The following is a 20,844-nucleotide window of genomic DNA, read 5'->3' as shown; positions in this document are numbered from 1 at the left end:
CGATCTCTCCTTAGATCTAGTTCTCCATCAACAGGTGAGATCTCTCCTTAGCTCAGATCAAGCAATGCATCATCAACCCATAACCCTGCATACTGGATCTAATGCTTCATCAGATATTCAAGACATTTCCAATACACTTGCCTAATGATTTCCTTCCCTTTATATAGCCTTAGGCCTTGTTCAATACCAAGAGCCAAAACCATAGAAATCCAATACCATCAACTTCAAAACTAGGGATCAACACGTCCGCCGAGACGCCAAGGTCCAAAACCATAGGCACAACTTCCAAGGAATAACCGCCATGGACCAAAGGTACTTTTCCACATACACGTGCTTTTGCTGAAGCCAACCTGCGTGTACACGCGACTTGGGCTTAACGAACCTGCGTGTATGAACTTTCTCTTCTTCTTATAGTCTGATCATCAATTCCTTGCTGCTGACCTTCTGTACTATGATTTGTCATCAGTGAGGTTTGCCATCAAGGACAACACTTATCTCATAATGCCAACATTACTGCCTATCTTCAATCTCTTGGTACAGAAGTTTGGGATATCATAGAGACAGGCTACACTTTTCCTTCAGCTACTCCTACAGATTTGGCCGAGAAGAAGAAATATGAAACAAATGCGGAAGCAGTCAATACTCTATTGGGATGCTTATCCCAATCGGAATTCGTGAAGGTAATGCACTATAAATCCGCAAAAGAAATATGGGACAAAATTGTCACGAGCTATGAAGGAGACGAACAGGTAAAGCGTGCTAAACTTCAAACTTTCAGGATTCAGTATGAGAATCTCAGAATGTATAATGATGAAAGTGTGGCTAACTATTTCCTTAGGGTAGATGAAATTGTTAACTGCATGAAAAACTTGGGTGAACAAATAAAAGAGGCTATTGTGGTTGAAAAAGTCCTAAGATCCTTGTCCCCCAAGTTTGAATCTAAAGTGTCCGTTATAGAGGAAAAAGAAAATCTACAAACTCTCACCATGTCTCAACTACATGGAATTCTAACTGCTTATGAAATGAGAAAGGGAGGTCCATCAGACAGAAGAGAAGCGGCTTTCAAGGCTTCAGGAAAAGGAGATTACTATAAAGCAAGTCACGTGCCAGAAGAAGAAGAATCAAATTTTGTCAGAAATCTTCAAAGGGGTTCTGGAAGGTTCAGAGGTAAGTTACCTTTTAAATGTTTTTCTTGTGGAAGAGTATGTCATTATGCTGCAAAATGTGCTTATAAGGATAAAGGAAAGGAACCTGCTAGATGGAACAAGAAACAGAGTGCAAACAAGAAAAGTTACTACACTCATGAAGATAGTGATGGTCTATCGATTAGTGATGAAGATGAACAAGGTAATGACTATAAAATTTTAATGGCATTTGAAGATGATGATTATATGGATGCTATAGATGTGGATAGCCTTTTTGAAGAAATTACTAGACTCAAGAGATGTATAGAAGAAAAGAATATGATCATTGATACTCTACAATTTCAAATTGATGAAAAGGAAAAACATCTTGAAAAATTAGAAGGTGAAATTGTTGGTCTTAGAAAAGAGATTGAGAAAACAAAAGCTATTAATCTTAAGTTTGTCAAAGGATCTGAAACTTTGGATGAGATTATCAATGTACAGCATTCTCCACTAAACAAGACAGGTCTGGGCTATAATGGAGAAACTTCTCAAGCAACCACTTCAAAAAGTTATCTTGATGCAGCAAGAAGGAATGAGTAAAAGCACAATGAAGACCATCATGCAAGGCAGGGACGAATTGCAAACAGAGACTATCAAGGGCAATCCGTTTTAAGGGTGAACAAAAGCTACAACCAGCCACAGGTAAAATCTTCTCAATTTAGTTCAAGAATGGATGACAATAGAAATTACAATCATTTGGCCGGTAGATTTGATAACCGCAGAAATTTTTTCAATGGACAATGTTTCTCTTGCCATAACTTTGGTCACAAAGCAGCTCAATGTGTTGCATATAAAACAATCATGACTAGAGAAGCTCAAAAACAGAGAAGTATGATCGGGATTACAAAAAGGACCTATAACAACTTTTCGGCTCTTGAAAATGAAGTTGAATGTTCTACTTGCAATAACTTTGGTCATGAAGATTCCGAATGCAGGAGCAGGTTTCAGCAGACAAAGGAACAAGCCACAAACACCAAAACATGGAGAATAAAGGAACCACAAACAGAAAGATGTGGGATAGCATTCTATGCAGAAGGACAGGAAAATCTATGGTACATTGACAGTGGATGTTCGAAGCATATGACAGGTGATAAAGAAAAACTTGAGTCATATTCTGCTCTAGAAAAGGGAAAGAAAGTTTCTTTTGGAAATGATACTCCTACAACTATAAAAGGAAAAGGCACTGCTCAGTTAAAAGAAAAGGTCAAGGCTGGAAATGTTTTGTATGTTGATGGATTGAAACATAATCTTCTAAGTGTCAGCCAGATGTGTGATCAAGGAACCGAGGTGATATTTAGAACAAATGGATGTCTTGTTCGTGATCTTGATACAGGTAAAACGGTGATCAAAGGTAAAAGAACTCCAAATAATCTATACGTATTTGAAGAAGGACAACAACAATGCTATCTAAGCAAGGATGATGAACACTGGCTATGGCATCGGACGTTGGGGCATCTAAGCTTTTCACAAATAACGAAAGCATGGAAATATCAGGCAGTTCGCGATCTTCCAGATATCAAAATTCCAGACAACACCATATGCAAATCATGTCAGTTTGGAAAGCAAACCAGAACTAATTTTCCAGAGAAGGAAGGATCATCTAGCATGCCTCTTGAGCTAGTACATATAGATACATGTGGTCCATTCAGAAAAAGAACACCTCGAGGAGAAGAATACTTGATATTATTCATTGACGATTTCTCCAGGTTTGTCTGGTTAGGACTAATGAAGCACAAAGATGAAGCATTCGAAAAATTCAAATCCTTCAAAGCCTTGGTTGAAAATGAATTAGGATACAAAATTAAGTGCCTCAGATCTGACAGAGGTGGGGAGTTTACCTCGAATGAATTTTTCGATTTCTGTGAAGAACATGGGATAAGAAGAGAATTCTATACAGCTAGAACTCCTCAGCAAAATGGAGTTGTGGAAAGAATGAACAGAACAGTCCAACAAATGGCTCGTGCTATGCTTGATGAGTCGGGTACTCCCGCAACTTTCTGGGGTGAAGCTGCACATGCTGCGGTTGTTATTCTCAACAAAACAAATGTCCGTGTTAACAGCACTCAAACCCCTCATGAGCTCTGGTGTGGTGAGACTCGTTCGGTGAAGCACTTCAAAATCTTTGGGAGCAAATGTTATATTAAGAATACTGATGAGCAACTTGGCAAACTTGAACCTAGAGCAGATGAAGGCATTCTTCTTGGTTATTCTCCACATAGCAAAGCATACAAGTGCTACAATAAAAGACTTGGCGGAATTGTTGACAGCATTGATGTAGTGGTTGATGAGAAGGGATACATTCCTAGGCAAGTACATCATGAAGACATCGAAGAAGATGAAGGCTACCCTCAAAGACAAAATGATGAAGAAGAAGAACCTCAAGAAGAACCAGAGGAGTAGACAAGAATAGAAGAGAAGACTCCATCCAGATATGTTCAGAAGAATCATCCAGAATCTCAGATCGTGGGGCAGAAAGAAGCAGGTGTACAAACAAGAAGAACAATTGCAGAAGCTTCAAGCTATTTGGCATTACTCTCTTCCACTGAACCAAAAAATGTGAAAGAGGCATGCAAAGATGAATGTTGGGTCAAAGCAATGGATGAAGAACTTGAGCAGATCGAAAAGAACAACACTTGGGAGTTGGTTCCTAGACCAAAAGATAAGAATGTTATAGGAACAAAATGGGTCTTCAAAAATAATTTGAATGAAAATGGAGAAGTAATTAGAAACAAGGCCAGACTTGTTTGTAAAGGGTATGCGCAGCAAGAAGGAATAGATTTTGAAGAAACCTTTGCTCCTGTTGCAAGACTTGAGGCCATCCGAATGTTCCTTGCTCTCTCAAGCTTTCAAAACTTCAAAGTATTTCAAATGGACATGAAATCAGCCTTTCTGAATGGAGACTTAGAAGAAGAAGTATATATTGAGCAGCCAGATGGTTTCATTCTTGGAAATGATCCAAATCTTGTATGCAGATTGAAAAAGGCTCTCTATGGTCTCAAACAAGCTCCAAGGGCTTGGTACTATCGTTTGGACAAATATCTTCATCAACAAGGTTTTTCAAAAGGATCAACAGATAGCAATCTTTATATAAAAGTTGAAAATGACAAATTGCTAATACTTGTTGTGTATGTAGATGACATTATCTTTGGCAGCAATGAAGAAGCTATGAGTCAAAGCTTTGCTTTGGTCATGCAAAAAGAATTTGAAATGTCCTTGCTGGGAGAATTGACATATTTCCTTGGTTTGCAAATCCAAAAAAAGGAAGGAGGAAACTTTTTGTCTCAAACCAAGTATCTCAAACAGATTTTGAAGAAATATGGCATGGAAGATGCAAAACCAGTATGTACACCCATGGTCACAGGATGTAGCCTCAGTGCAAATGATGAATCTGCAGCAGTACATCAGCCAACCTATAGATCTATGATTGGAAGTCTACTTTATCTGACAGGTACCCGACCGGACATCATGCATGCAGTTGGAATAGTTGGAAGATTTCAGGCAAATCCGAAGGAGACTCATCTTCAGGCAGTAAAGAGAATTTTCAAATATCTTCAAGGGACTCAAAATTATGGTTTATGGTATCCTAGAGATACAAATATCACACTTCATGCTTATACAGATGCCGATTGGGCTGGAAGCGTGGATGACAGGAAGAGCACAAGTGGTGGCGCATTCTTTATGGGTTCCAGACTAGTATCTTGGTTTAGCAAGAAACAGAGTTCGATTGCCTTATCTACAGCTAAAGCAGAATATGTTGCTGCTGCATCTTGCTGCACTCAACTCCTTTGGATGATGCAGACCTTGTAGGATTTTCAAATCACTTGTACACCACCTATCTCCATCTTATGTGATAACACAAGTGCAATCAGCATCTCAAAGAACCCATGCATTCAAAAACCAAGCACATACCAATCAAGTATCATTTTCTTCGGGAACAAGTGCTTGAACAGAAGGTCAAGTTGGAGTATGTTCCTTCTAAGGAACAAGTTGCTGATATACTCACCAAACCATTGCCCAGGGAGACTTTTGAATACCTCAGGCAAAAGTTGGGGGTTGTTGATGCATCATCTTGTTGTTGAATCTCTTCTAATTGTTGGTTGTACGGGAATATGCGTACATGTGCTGGGTTGCGGATTGGTTGAAGATCAAATAACACTAGTTCAGGGGGAGCTTATAATACATTGTTGGAATTATGGAGGATGTACAGAAGGCAATCATGGACGTTGATCTGAATATTACTGCAATATGTCTCTATCTCTTTCATGGTCATTTATGGTGTTTGGTGGATTATGTTTCTTCTTTACATATCTGGTTCATATTCAGGGGGAGCATGCTCTTAGGGGGAGCATAACCCTTTGCCCTTGATGTCAAAGGGGGAGAGTGAATTGTTGTTGTTGCCATAAAGTCCAAAGGGGGAGATTTTTGGCATTATGATACATATGTTGTACTTGATGGCAACCCACTCATCTCAGATAATAAATTATAATGTAGAGAAAAGTTCACGCACTTTTATGCAGAGAAAAGTTTATTTCATGTAGAGAAAAAGTTCACGCACTTTCATGCAAGGAAAAGCGCGTATATGTTGGAGAACTTACCTTTGGTCCATGGTAGTTAGTCCTTGGTATTTGAACCTATGAGGAAAAGCGCGTATATGTTAGAGAACTTACCTTTGGTCCATGGTAGTTAGTCCTTGGTATTTGAACCTATGAGGAAAAGCGCGTATATGTTGGAGAACTTATCTTTGGTCCATGGTAGTTAGTCCTTGGTATTTGAACCTATGAGGAAAAATGCGTATATGTTGGAAAACTTACCTTTGGTCCATGGTAGTTAGTCCTTGGTATTTGAACCTATGGTTTTGGACCATGGTACTTCGTCAAAAGTGTTGATCTCACGTACTTTCATGGTTGGTTCATGGTATTAGTCCAACAGTTTTTTGATCCTATGGTTTTGGCCCGTGGTATTGTGAAAGGCCTAAGCCTATATAAAGCAAAGGAGATCACTTGGCTAATTCATTCTTGCAAATTGAATATCTTAAGATCTGAAATATTGGGTTATTGTTTTAAAAGTTTGATCTATGAAAGGGAAGTTGAAAGCAAATCTGTGAAGGGTGATCTCTCGAGCGCTGCAGCTGCGGAAGTGCGGAGGCGCCACAGAAGGCGCAGTGCGGGGGCGCCACAGAAGGCGCATTGCGGAGGCACCACAGAAGGCACAGTGTGGAGGCACCACAGAAGGCGCAGTGTGGAGACGCCACAGAGGCGCCATAGAAGGCGCAGTGCGGAGGCGCCACAGAAGGCGCAGTGCGGAGACGCCACAGAGGCGCCACAGAAGGCGCAGTGCGGAGGCGCCACAGAAGGCGCAGTGCGGAGGCACCATAGAAGGCACAGTACAGAGGCGCCACAGAAGGCGCAGTGCGGAGGCGCCACAGAAGGCGCAATGCAGAGGCGCCACAGAAGGCGCAGTGCGGAGGCGCCACAGAAGGCGCAGTGCAGAGGCGCCACAGAAGGCGCAGTGCGGAGGCGCAGTGCAGAGGCGCCACAGAAGGCGCAGTGCAGAGACGCCACAGAAGGCGCAGTGCAGAGGTGCCACAGAAGGCGTAGTGCGGAGATGCCATAGAGGCGCCATAGAAGGCACAGTGCGGAGGCGCCACAGAAGGCGCAGGTGCGGTGGTCGCGGTGCCACAGAAGGCGCACGTGCGGAGGTAGTACAGATATCCGCAGATCTATACTAGTGAAGTTGGAATGCCTGCTTAAAATTTGTTTTAACTGCCTTTGACTATTCTGCAGGGTTTTGGGTGCATAACTGATGTTTGGTTACTGGTATTGAGTTCAGATAACAACATGATTAATGACTTATCTTTATGTACTAGATCTGGCTGATAACTCTCATAATATCATTGTATATGTATGGATCTGGTGATTGGGTGATTCAGAAGGTTGTTTGATTATGAGCTTCAATGTTGTTGTTGGATCCAGTTTGAAAATTTATGAAAAGTGGTCATTGAAAGAAAAGAAGTAGGGGGTTGTAGCTCCCTTCCAGGAGAGACTGGAAAACGAGAGAGAGTTGTAGCTCTCTATAGGTTGCAGCCTGCGTACTGGTAAAGGACTGCACCAGTACAAAATCATTGTAACAGGAGTTTCTAATTTGAAAGAAGATAGAGACATATTGCAGCAGGTGGTTTTCACCCACATTGGGTTTCCACCTTATATCTAGTGTTCTTTGGTGTGACTATCTGTTTTTCTTGTTCATGCTCATTATTTTATGGTACTGATATGCAAAAATAATTCAAAGTGTAAATAAGGAAGATTTGTTAAAAGAACTTGATAATACTGATTCACCCCCCCCCTCTCAGTATTATTTTCAACACAGTTGACCACTGGCTTGATCGAGTCATTGGAGGATTTGTTATAGAGTTTGCAGTTGATACCTCAGCCAGTTACAGTGAAGCAGAGCGACGCTTCTTCAAGGAACCACAAGGTAAGTATTTGAGATATTTTAATACTTGGATTAAGATGATGTTGTGCGAAAAATGGGTTATGCCACTGCCTTGATGTTTGGAGCTATGTGAAGTGGGAAGTTCTTCAGGGATAGGGGGAGAACAAGTCCTGAATATAGCCCATTGATTGAACCTCCTTTAAGTGACGATGAGGGAGCAACACCTTGCTTCACCACAAAGCGCAATCCAGCTGATAAGATAGGGTTTTCCGTATATACCTCATCCATCCACACCACCTCCACCTTCACCTCCACAACATACACCTTCACCCACACCACCACCACCACTGCTGTCGGTCAACATGTTGAACAAAATGAAGTTTCCAGATTTTAAGGGCTTAGGAAGAGAGGATCCAAATCAGTTTTGGTTTGTTACAAATGTTGTATGGACAACACAACAAATTATGAATGATAATATAAAGAAGGTGAAATTAGTGACCCCTTTGCAAGACCACGCACTAACATGGTATGTTAAGTATGGCACTAATAATCCATTGGCGTTGTTGGTAGATACTCAGACCGCTTTGAACAAGGAATTTGGTAAGCCTAAATCTGAATCATAGTCGGTAGGTGGATTTAACGAAATGATGATGAGGCCTAGTGAAACTCCATGGGAGCTAGATCAAAGAATGAAGTGCAGGATCCACGCAGCTAATGTGAATATCTCAGATAGCAAACACCATGATTGGTTTATAGTTACACTCCTACCCCACTTAAGGATTGCTTTATCACAACAAAATATAGGAACTCTGGCAGAAGCCCTAGAAATCGTGATGAGATTGCATGAGTCACCTATCCAGGCTACTTCTTTGGGAGTTCAACAGATTCATGCAGAGCTTCTGAACCTCTGGTTGGAGTTACGGAGCTTGAAAAAGGAAAAAGCAGCTCGATCTGATGTGTGCAATGATGTTTGGTGTCTCAAGTGTAAAAACTAGGGCCATGATAAAGATCACTTCCCTGTCTTCCTGAATTACATCATAGGAGGGGGGCCTATGCCCCTAAGGCAGGAGGTTTGAGTAGGACCAAGTACGAGGACTGAGATATGGTGCATTATTTTCCATGTAGCCAGAAAACATGTAACAGACAATTGTCATTTGTTGTAAAAGTTTGTACAAATGCCATAACAATTGTTCTGTGATTTCTACAAATCAGTGGGCCATGATGAGCACCATTATCGAAGCTATGAATTAATGATGGAGAGGATGCCCATGTATCGAGTGCAAGAGGACACTGTACCTCTGGATCACTATGCTAGGGGAATGCGTGGAGGATACCAAAGATGTAGATGAGGCTCAAGAGGATGAGGACCTGGTAGAGGTCGTGGACAAGTTATTTGCTATAATTGCGAAATGTTAGGACATTACGCACGGGAGTGCACGAGCCAGACACGCCCATCATGGCGGTACTGTACTTAGTTTAACCATGGAATTGAATAATGCCCTATATTGATAGCTAAAATGTAGGAGAAGAAGGTGTAGCCTCAACAACCTACCCAGAACCTACAGAGGATGAGGGCTGAGCCCCACGAAGAGGACCCAAATGTGAATATTGTGCTGCGAAGTGGGATCATGACCGGTGACGATAAGGGAAAACAACCTACAGAAGGTGGATGGGTCTCCAAGGCTCCAAAGAAGGAGGTTAGGTTTAATCTGGAGTGTGTGAAGGAAACATTCAGGGAAGCGAAGAAAAGATTTGCTAAGGCCTCTACCTCAGGGAGTCAGAAAAAACTACCAGAAACCAGCGCACCTATGGAGGTTGACCCCTTTGTGCTTATGACATTTTGGAGACTTGTATGAAACTACTGTGTAATAGCAAGGATGTGAAAGGACCACAAGAGTTGATAAAAAATGTGCCAATAAGGATAATTCTTCTGATGGACACCATGTGGCCAGAAAGATCGACAAACATAAGACGAGAACAGGGCGTGAGATGAGTGTCACTGCACAAATAGGAGACTATGAGATGGACCAAGTTATTCTGGATTTGTGGTCCGACGCAAAATGTATTGCCTAAACAAACCTATGAGAGAATGGGGAGACCTGCGTTGTAGTGGTCTCTGATTCAATTAAGGATGGAAAACCAGAAAAGGATTATCCCTATGGGACGATTGCATGGAGTAACCATAGACATAGAAGGTGCAAGCACGCTAGCCAATTTTGAAGTAATAGAGATTGTTGATGACAACAATCCATATCCTGCACTCCTGGGAATTGATTTATCTATCAAAATGAATGGGCTCATCAACTTGAAGAAGCAGACAATGTCGTTTAAAAGGAAAATTCTCCGCATTGTAGTGCAATTGGAACCTGCAGAAGGATCGCACTATACTAAACCAGTCCGCGACTATGAGGAAAGTGATGATGATTTGGATTAGATCTATAAAATAACAGCACGAGACCAAGATTAGGTTAATCCAGTGGCTAACAGACGGATTGCATGGGACCACGAAAATTCCTGTACCTCGGATTTAGATGAACAGTTGGAACATTGGAAAAATAGGGCGCATGAAGTATCCACACTGCACTACAAAATGATGACAAAACTGTTGCATTGTGTGTCATCGAAGGTAAGAAATTTTCCTTATTATGATGGTTTAAATGATGTAGATAATTTTTTGGGTGATTTTTAAAGAGAGGTTCTAGAAGATCAATGCTTTCAGGCACTCGATTTGGCACTGCGCACTACGCCCGCTTGGTGGTGTGGTATGCATAAAAATAGCTTTGAACAATGGTACAACTACAAGAGGATGATAAGGATGCAATTTGGTCACCCTGAAGTAAGGTTAACTGAGAAGCATGATGGAAGGAATGGTCTACATGATCATTTGGCCAAATGGACTAAGGTATATGGAATAGAGTCGCAGCCATAATGGGTGCATTTATTCTGTCACACTCTGGATATAATCCCTATGAACTGGTATTTGGAAACAGGGCTCTACCATGACACCACGGAATTGGATATCTTAAGAGGAGGGTTCGTGAAGACATTCATCTTTGAAGATGGGTTCGAAATCATTGACGAGGCGTTGTAGGAGGTTAAAGAAGAAATCTTCTGAATCCCACAGGATCCTTTGGAATTGGTTCAACGATATTGGAGCACTGAGCAGCACCATGCACTGGAACGCCATAATATGACTGCTGAAGGAGAGGATGAGGATCCATGGAATATTAATATCCCAGAAGATGAAGGCCACCGTGAGGTTGAGGGACCATAGATAGAGAATCTAGACATCACTATGCCATTGAAAACTAGACAAGTAAACATTGGCATAGAGGCGAAGCCTAAGTCACGAAGATCGAAGATTATTGGGATGATGACATAGTGGGTAAAGTTGCTGAGTTACTCCGCGAGTACTAGGATATTTTTTTGACCAAATTTTTGGACTTGAAAGGCATCATAGGTGATTTGGGAGTGATGAACATAACTTTGAAACCAGACGTGAAGCCTGTTAACCAAAGGCCCTATCGTCTTAATCCCAAATACAAGGAAAAGGTCCGTTTGGAGTTGGACAAGATGCTTGCAGCTGGTATTATTGAACTAGTGGAGGAATCTGATTTTGTGAGCCTAAGGGTAGTTTAGGAAAAGAAGAAGAAGGATGAAATAAGGATTTTCGTAGATCTGAGAAAGCTTAATGATGCCTACCTCCATTATCCTCTTCCGACACCATTTATTGACGAGGTCCTGGACAATGTTGTAGGTCAGGTGGCATACTCATTTACTGATGGGTTCTCTGGATACCATCAAATCAAGATCACACCAGAAGAAAAGCGTTAAAAAGCCTTCACGACAGAGTGGGGGTGTTTTCAATAAACATTGATTCCCTTCAGACTCAAGAATGCACCAACGATCTTCTCGTGCGTAGTCATCGCAACGTTTAAGGAGTTTATTCACAAATTATTTGAGGTATATTTTGATGACTGGACAATGTTTGGGATAGTCGAGCACCATGTAGACAGTCTCCACTTAATGTTGGACACATTTTGAAGCTATCAAATTGTGCTAAACTTGACGAAATTATTGTTCTGTGTCCCTTTTGGGATATTTCTAGGTCATGTGGTGTGCAAGAATGGACTAATGGTGAACCTTGCTAAGATCGCGGTCATAGTCAATTTGAAAGCTCCAAGGAGTGTCAAATAGTTATGTGCAATGCTAGGCCATATTGGATGCTATGAGAAGTTCACCAAGAGTTATGCTCAGATTATCATTCCTATGGAAAGGCTGCTGAAGAAAGACGCTACATTCTATTGGGATGAAGAATGTTAGCACAGTTATTGAAGGAAAAAATGGTCACCGTGCCAATCCTGGTCTTCCCGGATTGAAAGAAGAAATTCCATGTGCATGTCAAAGCCTCGTGTATTGCATTAGGAGTAGTGATGACACAGGTTGGCGAAGGAGAACTGGATCATCCAATCATTTGCAAGCAGGAAATTGTCAAAGGCTGAACAGAATTATTCGACGACAAAGCGCAAAGGATTGGCTATGTTGTATGTACTGCAAAAATTCAGATATTACCTATTAGGCAGACATTTCAAGATGTACACAGACCATTGTGCATTGAAGTATCTAGTCAATAAGTTTGTGTTGGGGGGCGGGGGGAATATGCAAATGGCCGCTGTTGTTTCAAAAATATGATTTTGAGGTAATTGTGAAACCCAAAAGGTTGAATGCAGGACCTGGCCATTTGTCACACATTGAAACGCGAGAGGAGCATACTAATTTGGAGGAAGGGTTGCCTGATGCAAAGCTCTTCATAGTGCGCATAGCAGATAATCATTTCACGGATATTATCCACTTCCTTACTACAGGGATAGCTCCAGAGGGATACAGTAGTTAGCAAAAGAGAGAGTTGGTGGTGCGCATGGCAGATTTCTCAGTAATTGTTGGGAATTTGTATAAAATGGGATCAGATGAGATACTTTGACGATATGTGCCCGATTTTGAATTAAATGGTATCCTTGCTGGAGCTCGTGGAGGAGCTGCGAGAGGGCATTATGAAGGAAAAGGAACAACACAGAAGGTTTTGCGTGCTGGGTTATGGTGGGCAATGCAGCATAAAGTTTCTAAAGCATATTGTAGGGCATGCGATGCATGTCAGCAAATGGGCAGACCATCGTGAAGAGATGAGCTGCCTCTAAATATGTAGGTGTCATTACAGCCATTTGAGAAACGGGCAATTGATTTTATAGGACCAATTAAACCCCCAAGAAAGAAAACAGGTCCGCGTTATATCATCACCGCCACAAAATATTTGACCAAATGGGTGGAGTCACAACTTGTGAAGAACTATATAGGGGCAATAGTAGCAAAGTTTTTTTTTGAATATGTGTTGACCAGGTTCGGTTTCCTGAAGGTTTTGATGAGTGATCGCGGTACACATTTTCTCAATGAAACAATTAGCGCGCTGAAAGAAGAATTCTAGGTTTACCATCAGAAAAGTACACCATATCATCCTCAGGCCAATGGAATGGTTGAGGTTTTGACTAAGATATTGGAGAATGCAATGACGAATATTTGCAATAAGCAATGAAAAAATTGGGATGTGCACGTACCAATAGTATTATGGGCACACAAAACTACTTGCAAAAGGCTCACTGACCAGGCACCTTTTCGGTTGGTTTATGGCATAGAAGTTGTAATGCCTATGGAATATATTGTGCCTAGTCTACGCATAACAGCTTTCAGAGGAATGGCAGACTGTAGAGCCTTAGAAGAATGGCTCAAGCAACTAATGGAGCTTGAGGAAGATAGGTTTTTGGTTGGATTCCATCAGCAAGTTCAGAAGGAACGTGGAAAAGCTTGGCATGATGGGGACATTAAACTACACACCTTTAAGTTAAACGATTTGGTTTTATTATATGACCGTAAGTTTGCTAAGTTTCCAGGAAAGTTTCACCTACACTTAATGGGACCATATGTCATCAAGTAAATTACAGATGGTGGTGCAGTTCAGCTCGCAAAGTTAAATGGAGAACCATGTCTGGGGAGGGTAAATGGAAGCTGGTTGAAGCCATACATAGTGGATCTTCCCCAATGACTACATGATGGAAACATAGTCTTAGTGCCCTAGGCAGCTACAAGGGAGCACGGGACTATAAACCACACTACCTGGTTTGCAGAGCTACATGATAGAGGGGCTGCATGAAAATGGGTGGTGTCATAGTACCAAAAGAGGTGCGAAGGGAGTTGCGCTATAGAAGGAGATACACACAACACAGCTAGAAAATGACTGTTAGAGTCATTGTTCATGATTTGACAGCCAAGATACGGTTAAGAGGAGCAGGGGGTGACATTTAAGGCTGAATTTAAGAGTGAAATATTTGGATATCTGCCGCCAAATCAGAAGTTATGGATGGATTTTGGGGGGAATTGTCGAATTTGAATTCAAATTTGCCTATAAATTACACATGGTCGTCCAATAGAAAACACTTTGCATCTTTAAAATTATTGCGCTATGTTTTCCATCGTTTATGAATCCTCAGGTTTTCACAGATTTGGTCGCTAGCTCTGTGTTTGATAAATTACCCAAGTATACCTAGCGGTTTATTCTCAGCACGATGTTGGGACCAGGTTAAATTGAAAGCACCAGAGGGACTATTGCCTCCATAGGATCAGCCCCAAAAGTCATGAGCATGGAGGCTCTGGCTCCTATGCCTACGACGTTGAGGTGGCCTATGCTGAAACCTACACCAGTGTGGGAAGTCCCAAAACCGAAGAAAGACAAGCAAAAGAAGCCAATTCTGGTGCGTGAGTCACTGAGGAAGCACTCTACTGCCTAGGCCTAGAAGAAATGAAAACAATAGGCAAAGGATATGGAAATAGTGGTAGATTTGGAGGCTGCAAAGGGCACGAAGAATATAGATGCTGAGGGCGTGGAGCCTATCTCCAAGTTGTTGGATTATATCACTCCACGTAAGGGAAAGGTGAAAGTTCCTGAGGATCCAGACGGAGAAAAATTCCTCATCCATATGCCCCTGCTACCCGAGAGCATCACCTTCGAAGGACCGCGCCTAGCGCGGGTTCCCCATTTAAATCTGGAATACTGGGATTTGGAAAACCTGAGAGGTTCCCCCACCTCACAATAGAAAACTATATGAAGAGGGTGTTTTACAAAGAATCTGGTGTCACCGCGTCGGAGCCAGTGGAGCGGATTGCGGAGTGAATCAATCAGGGTTGTTGAACCTCATGTGGGTGCCCCATTACCACTGCTCCAACATAATTCTCACTTGTATCAAGCAATTGTTGATCTTGGTGCATAATGGATGTTTCTGGCTGAGCACACCGATTGCAATCATTGATATGTTGATCCATTATATCACACTCCTGCCGCATTCAGGCTTGAATCTGACCAAGGAGTTTGGAGGAAAAACCAGTGAGTGTGACCTGGTAGAAAGGATGAAGGAGAAGTTCAAGCTATTCAAGAAGCCGCGCGGGTACTCCATCTTATCTATCATTGACCCCGTGGTGAAAATTTCTACACAGATATTAGTTGGATAGCGTATGAGGAAATGTCGCACGAACGAGGTTCCAGTGCCAGTAATTTCATCAAATCCAAAATGAGTGGAGGGCGTACAGTTTAATTGGTCATGCTACCTCTACAACGATTTCCTTACAAATTGTCATGAGGCTTAGGACAAGAGCCAAACCTTCCACTATGCATGGTTGTTTCTCTCCATCATGCTAGTAGCTTAGGAGCTGCTGGAGGACTGTCAAATTCCTCACGTTGATAAAGGATTGCCAGAGGATGCATAATTTGCCTCCCTTTAGGCCACAAAGGATGTCATGCGGGTCATGGAGACCAAAGATTTATTGGTTTTGATGGAGGCGAGCCTATGCATGGCTATCAACTAGAAGCCACAGTTTTATCTGACCGTGTTTGAATAGTTATCAAAGTACGCAAAATTTAAAGCATACCTCCATCATGTGTACATCAGAGCGAGGAAGGATCCACAACAAAAATGGTTTGACCTGCCCTACCTTGCCACAGATGATGCCATTCAGGAGACTATCCAGCACTGGCCAAAAGATTGGCATTCTCCATCCGATTTGGACGTAGGCATCAGCAAATCTATGGAGAAGAAAAGTAAGGATGCAATGAAGTAGGAAGTCCAACAATTGGCCGAGAAATGAAGGAAAGAGGCTGAGGAGAAGGCCCAACTAGAAAAGGAGTGCGTTGTAAAGCAGCAGGCCGAACATAAAAAGCACGACTCTGAGCGGAGTAGTAAGTCCCCTTCACCCCAGACAGAGGAAGAGGAGAAGTTAGAGCAGGGTAGTGCTAGTCAAGAGGAACAAAGCACTCCATTCCGGATAAAAAGGTACAGTGATCAATATAAGGAGGGGTTGTGGAAGAAGTCGAAAGTGAAAAATCCATCATTGGATTCGATCACACTAACAAAAGGCGATCTCGACGAGATCGGAGATAAGGTGCATGAAACCACAACAAAAATACTGCAACAATTCAAACAGCAACAACATGATTCTCTAAGTACTATCCAAAAGGATCTGCATGAGTTGCAGATTCAGACCAGCAGGATCTAGGTGGGTGCAGGGCAGGTAAGTGCTACACAAACGAGCTTGGCACCAAGAACTAGTCAAGGAGTAGAGATGTTTAGGTCAGTTGATCTCTGAGCAGTCCCGCTGCCAAAAGGATCATTAAGCATGGACGTGGCCGATGACAAGGTCATCCTTAGTACTTTAAAGAACACCGACCTCAATCTGGCAACGCTCCCCAACGAGTATCTTCACACGCTACAGACAGGTGTGGTGACAAACTTAATAGAACAGGAGCAGTGCGCCCTTAGCCTCATAAGCGAATATAAGGTGAACAATGAGCAGATTTTCACCGAGAAGACAAAGGCCCTGAAGGTGAAAGATACAATCTAGGCAGAGAGCACATAGTTAGTAGCCGCGGTGGCAAAATCATGTAGGACAATCCCATAATTACACATCCCTTAGGAGGCACCATTAGAGGCCAAGATCAGTAAAATTGCACCGGGTTTGCACGATGCCAAGGCAGAGGTGGCCCAAGTTCAGTTTGGGTTTAACATGAAAATCATAGAACTGGAGCTCAAGTCGTAGCCTTCAACCCCACCAGAATTTAGGGAACATCACGAAGCCACTGTTAAGGATGGATTCGCTATGGTGGATGCCACGGTTGCGGACTGTACCACGCTATTTGAGGAGGCCATGGAAGTAGTAACAGCCCTGCAGGAACATCCCAACCTGTAGAGATTAAAGATAGAGACTCGCAAGATTCAACAATAGTATGATGAAGTGCGGGCAACGATGCGCACAGTGGCTACAACACAGTGTCTCGCTAAGTTCCAGGAGGGGAAGAAACTCCTTGAACAAGTAGAAGTAGTGCAGAAAAAGGAAGTAGCCCTCAAGGTGCACTTGGACCCTTGGTTGGAAGAATCCTACCAAGTCTCCACCAACATACAAGATAAGTCGGCCAACTTGTAGCTTACACAACAAAAGATCAAGCAAGACAGTGAAGGACCAGCCATAAAGCAACTAGTCAAATAGGTGAAGCAGGCAACCACACAGAGCATGGTTGAAGTAGCAGCGGTTCAAGTGGAGCTGGGGGATCTTTGTAGCAAGATCTCCATGCCAGCCAAGTGACTCGAGGGTGAGTCATGATCTTTGTGTTGGGGGCCTTTTGAAATGGGGGCCTATTGGGATGGGGTCCCCTAGGGTCAGTTTTGGGGAAAAAGCCCAAGTTTTGTTGTAAAGTCTCTACAAGTTGTGGTCACAGAGCATGTAGATAGTTAAAGAGCCAAAAAGGGTTTTACCCTCTTTTATGTAAGTTAAGTCGATTTTTTAATGATCTACTTATAAACAGGTGTGTCTTAGAGAGTCTAAGGGAAGAGAATGATGACAAAGATGAATGTAATGGGTCAATAGAAGGAAGATTGTAGAAGTCTTAGATGAGGAAAAGGCTCTGCAGCTGAGTGTGCAGAGGCCTAGAGTAGAGTTTGCAACTGAGTGCGCGGACCCCTGCAACTGAGTGTACAGGGAAGTCTTGAGTTTGTAAGCTTAACTGAATATCAATAAAGAAGATGATTGTAGAAATTCCTATGTTTCATCTCTTTACTTTTGTTATGTATCAATGCACTTTATTCTATGTGAATAATGGTTCTCTAAAATAATTATGTATTGATGCGCGACTTTACCTTATTTATATTTTTATCTGAACACAATTAATGTTAAGTGTTTATGCAAAGAATATATCGTTCTTTATTAATGTTATCAAACACTTAAGCAAAACTGAGTAAATACCGGGTTAAGAGTAATCTATGGTGCATGTAAGTAGCTACTTCACCTATTTAGGGTCCACAAAAGCCAGTCATAGACCTTCACGAAGGTCTATAGGTAGATTAAAGGGAGTTACATCAATAAGCCACAAGCACTTATCGATCTGCGTGAAGGAATATCTAGGGCACAAAATGATATCATGTTGATCTCTAGGTGCAGAAAATTGGTTCCAACATCCCACCATACTACTTCGAGTGAGGCTTTAGTCCATGCTCCGCGGATTGATGCTGAAAGGGCAAGTAGTGTAGGGATTTTTTGGCGCAACTAACTCTGAACCTGTGTCAGGACCCACTAAGCCAACATTGATTCTTGCATTTTAAGGTTGAATAATGGCCCTAGGATTTGATCTTGTGATTAAGGAGTCTCCAAGGTCATTCCGACCATCTCTTTTCCTCACTACAACCACAAAACAACAAGGAGAACTAGACTTGATATTTTTAAATTCCATTGATGTGTTGAAGATTTAATTTCTCTGTTTATAACAAGTTTCAATTAAATGAATGATTCGTTCAAGTAGACTATTGATTTGATTAGTGTGCAAGTAGAGTAGCATGGTTTACATCTGAAACAAGATTAGTCTATCCCTTTAATTCAATTACAATTAGCCTTTACATTTAATGAATGGAATTTTCATTTATGTAGTTAGAATCATGTTCATTTCCTTGCAATCATGATATGCTTTCAGAAGAAATTCTCTTTGTATTTAGCTAAAGGAGTGGTCTCTGAACACCTTGATCTGATCTAATGATTGTGGGTGACATGAGTAGACCTTAACCTACTGTGCATATAGCACTATCACCTTTAAGTTTGTATGAATCCCAAGTTATTAATTTAAGTTGAGAACCTTAGAAGTTGCAACACTCTTGATGCAATACCAGGGCTCATCAAGTTTTGGCGCTATTGTCTTGGAGGTGTCCAAGTAGGTGTTGTTTATACTTAGGATTAACTTTTTTTCTTCTTTCTATTTTGCATCATTCTTATTGATCTAAAAGCTTAAAAAAAAAGAGAAACAAAAAACAAGCATAGTTCTTTCATGCTTCGTAGGAGTAGGGATAGTCAAGGGAAATTCTTACCAAAAACCTCCACCCCTTCAAGCAGACAACCATAATTCTTCTTTGAGTATTGTGAACCTCCATATCTAACTATAGGGGAGTTAGAACACCCTTTAGGTGATCAACCTAAAAAATTTTAGGAACCCATAGAGGAAGAAAAACCTATCTCACTTACCTAAACCATGGCTGAAAACAAACAAAATGAGTTTTTTTCTATCATAGAAACAAATGGGGAGGTTAGAATGAATAATATAAGCCATGTTTCCCTTCCACATTTCCATGACCTAACCTCTGAGGACACTAACACCTTCATGTTTGAATTTGTTGTTGTCTGTAGGACCTATGACTATGCCATTGATAAACATGAATTGAATTTTTTTCCATCTACATTCAAGGATGCATCCTTGCACTGGTTTATGGGTTTACTTGGGGGAAGCATCACTACTTGGGCGCAAATGCAACAATACTTCAATGAAAAGTGCAGGGATTAATGTAGGTCCAAAGAAACAAAGGAGGGAATATTTTGGATGACCCTAGGACTAGATGAATCCTTAGAGGATTATGAGGAAATATTCCAACTCAATTATAGAAGGGATAAATGTACCCTTGACCCTAAGTCACTCAATCTAGTTCTTCTATGAAGGATCATGAAGGATGCAATGGAAACCTTCAACATTTTATATGGAGGAGCCATATACCAATTGTCCTATGATGACATCAAAATAGTGTTCATGAATCACTCTAGGGATGCTAGGAAAAAGGGTAGGTCTAGCCAACGCTTGTTTAGTTCATCTCCCCCTACATCAACCATCAAACATGAGATAGGAAGTATTTTGGAGGATTTTAAGCGTGAAATGTTGCATAAATTTTCCCTACAGATGGATACTATGCAGATTAAAAGGAAGAAAAGGGAATAATAAAGGGAACTAACTATCTTCTTCCCTAGATGCACTAAGAGACACCCTAGGAATGAGTGCCCATTGAATGTCATAGAAGTCATCTGTGTCTATGAACAAAACCATGCAATAGACAAATGTCCCTGTTTGTGAGTTCTGAAACATGTATACCAAGGGGTTGAAGGTGGTTTAGAGAAACTCTGTTTCATTAACCAAAGGAGGCCTCAAGGCCCTCGACCATATCAACAGGGAATGTCAGGTGTGTACTATCCTCATTAGAATCCAAAACAGAATGCATCTTTCCATCCTTGGTACCTGTTACCCACCACTTGTCAGTAGTATGCATAAGAGATTTTTTTTCTGATAGATGGTCCTATGGTGACAACCAATGGCCCATTGGATTCCCCATATAGCTCAATGTGCCATTTTCTACACCACATGAGCCAGCCATGTGCTCCCTCACCCATATGTTATGAATGTATGTTTGAAGGCGGGCCTCCCAACCCCAAAGGTATGGATTTTCATTGGTCTAGTTGAGTAATTTTCCTTACTTATCATGGTAACTATTGGGCATGAATTGGTGGGGGGAATCAATAGAAGTAGTGGGTTAGGTCTGTATTCTTGTCTCCATTGTCCTATCTTGTGGTTACCCTTATATGCTAGGCTCTTGGGATCTCCTTTACTGGACATTAGCTTTAGGGATGACACTACATGGGAAATTGTAATTTTGGATGTGTGGTCCTAATTCCTGATACCACCTACATTACTTTCCTTCCATTCATTTTAGCCCTATTCATCTCTTTTCCCATGTAGGTCCACATGTGTCTATTGGGTCCACATAGGGTTAGTCTTCCCCTACCCTAGTCCACACCTTGGGTCAGGCCTGCAATGATGCCCTGGAGGTAG

This window comes from Pinus tabuliformis, chromosome 7, assembly GCF_031772625.1.
Source record: "Pinus tabuliformis cultivar Carrire ecotype Pingquan chromosome 7, CPIR1, whole genome shotgun sequence".
Classification (NCBI taxonomy): Eukaryota; Viridiplantae; Streptophyta; class Pinopsida; order Pinales; family Pinaceae; genus Pinus; species Pinus tabuliformis.
The sequence above is the reverse complement of the archived record's forward strand: the minus strand, read 5'-3'. Positions refer to the sequence as shown.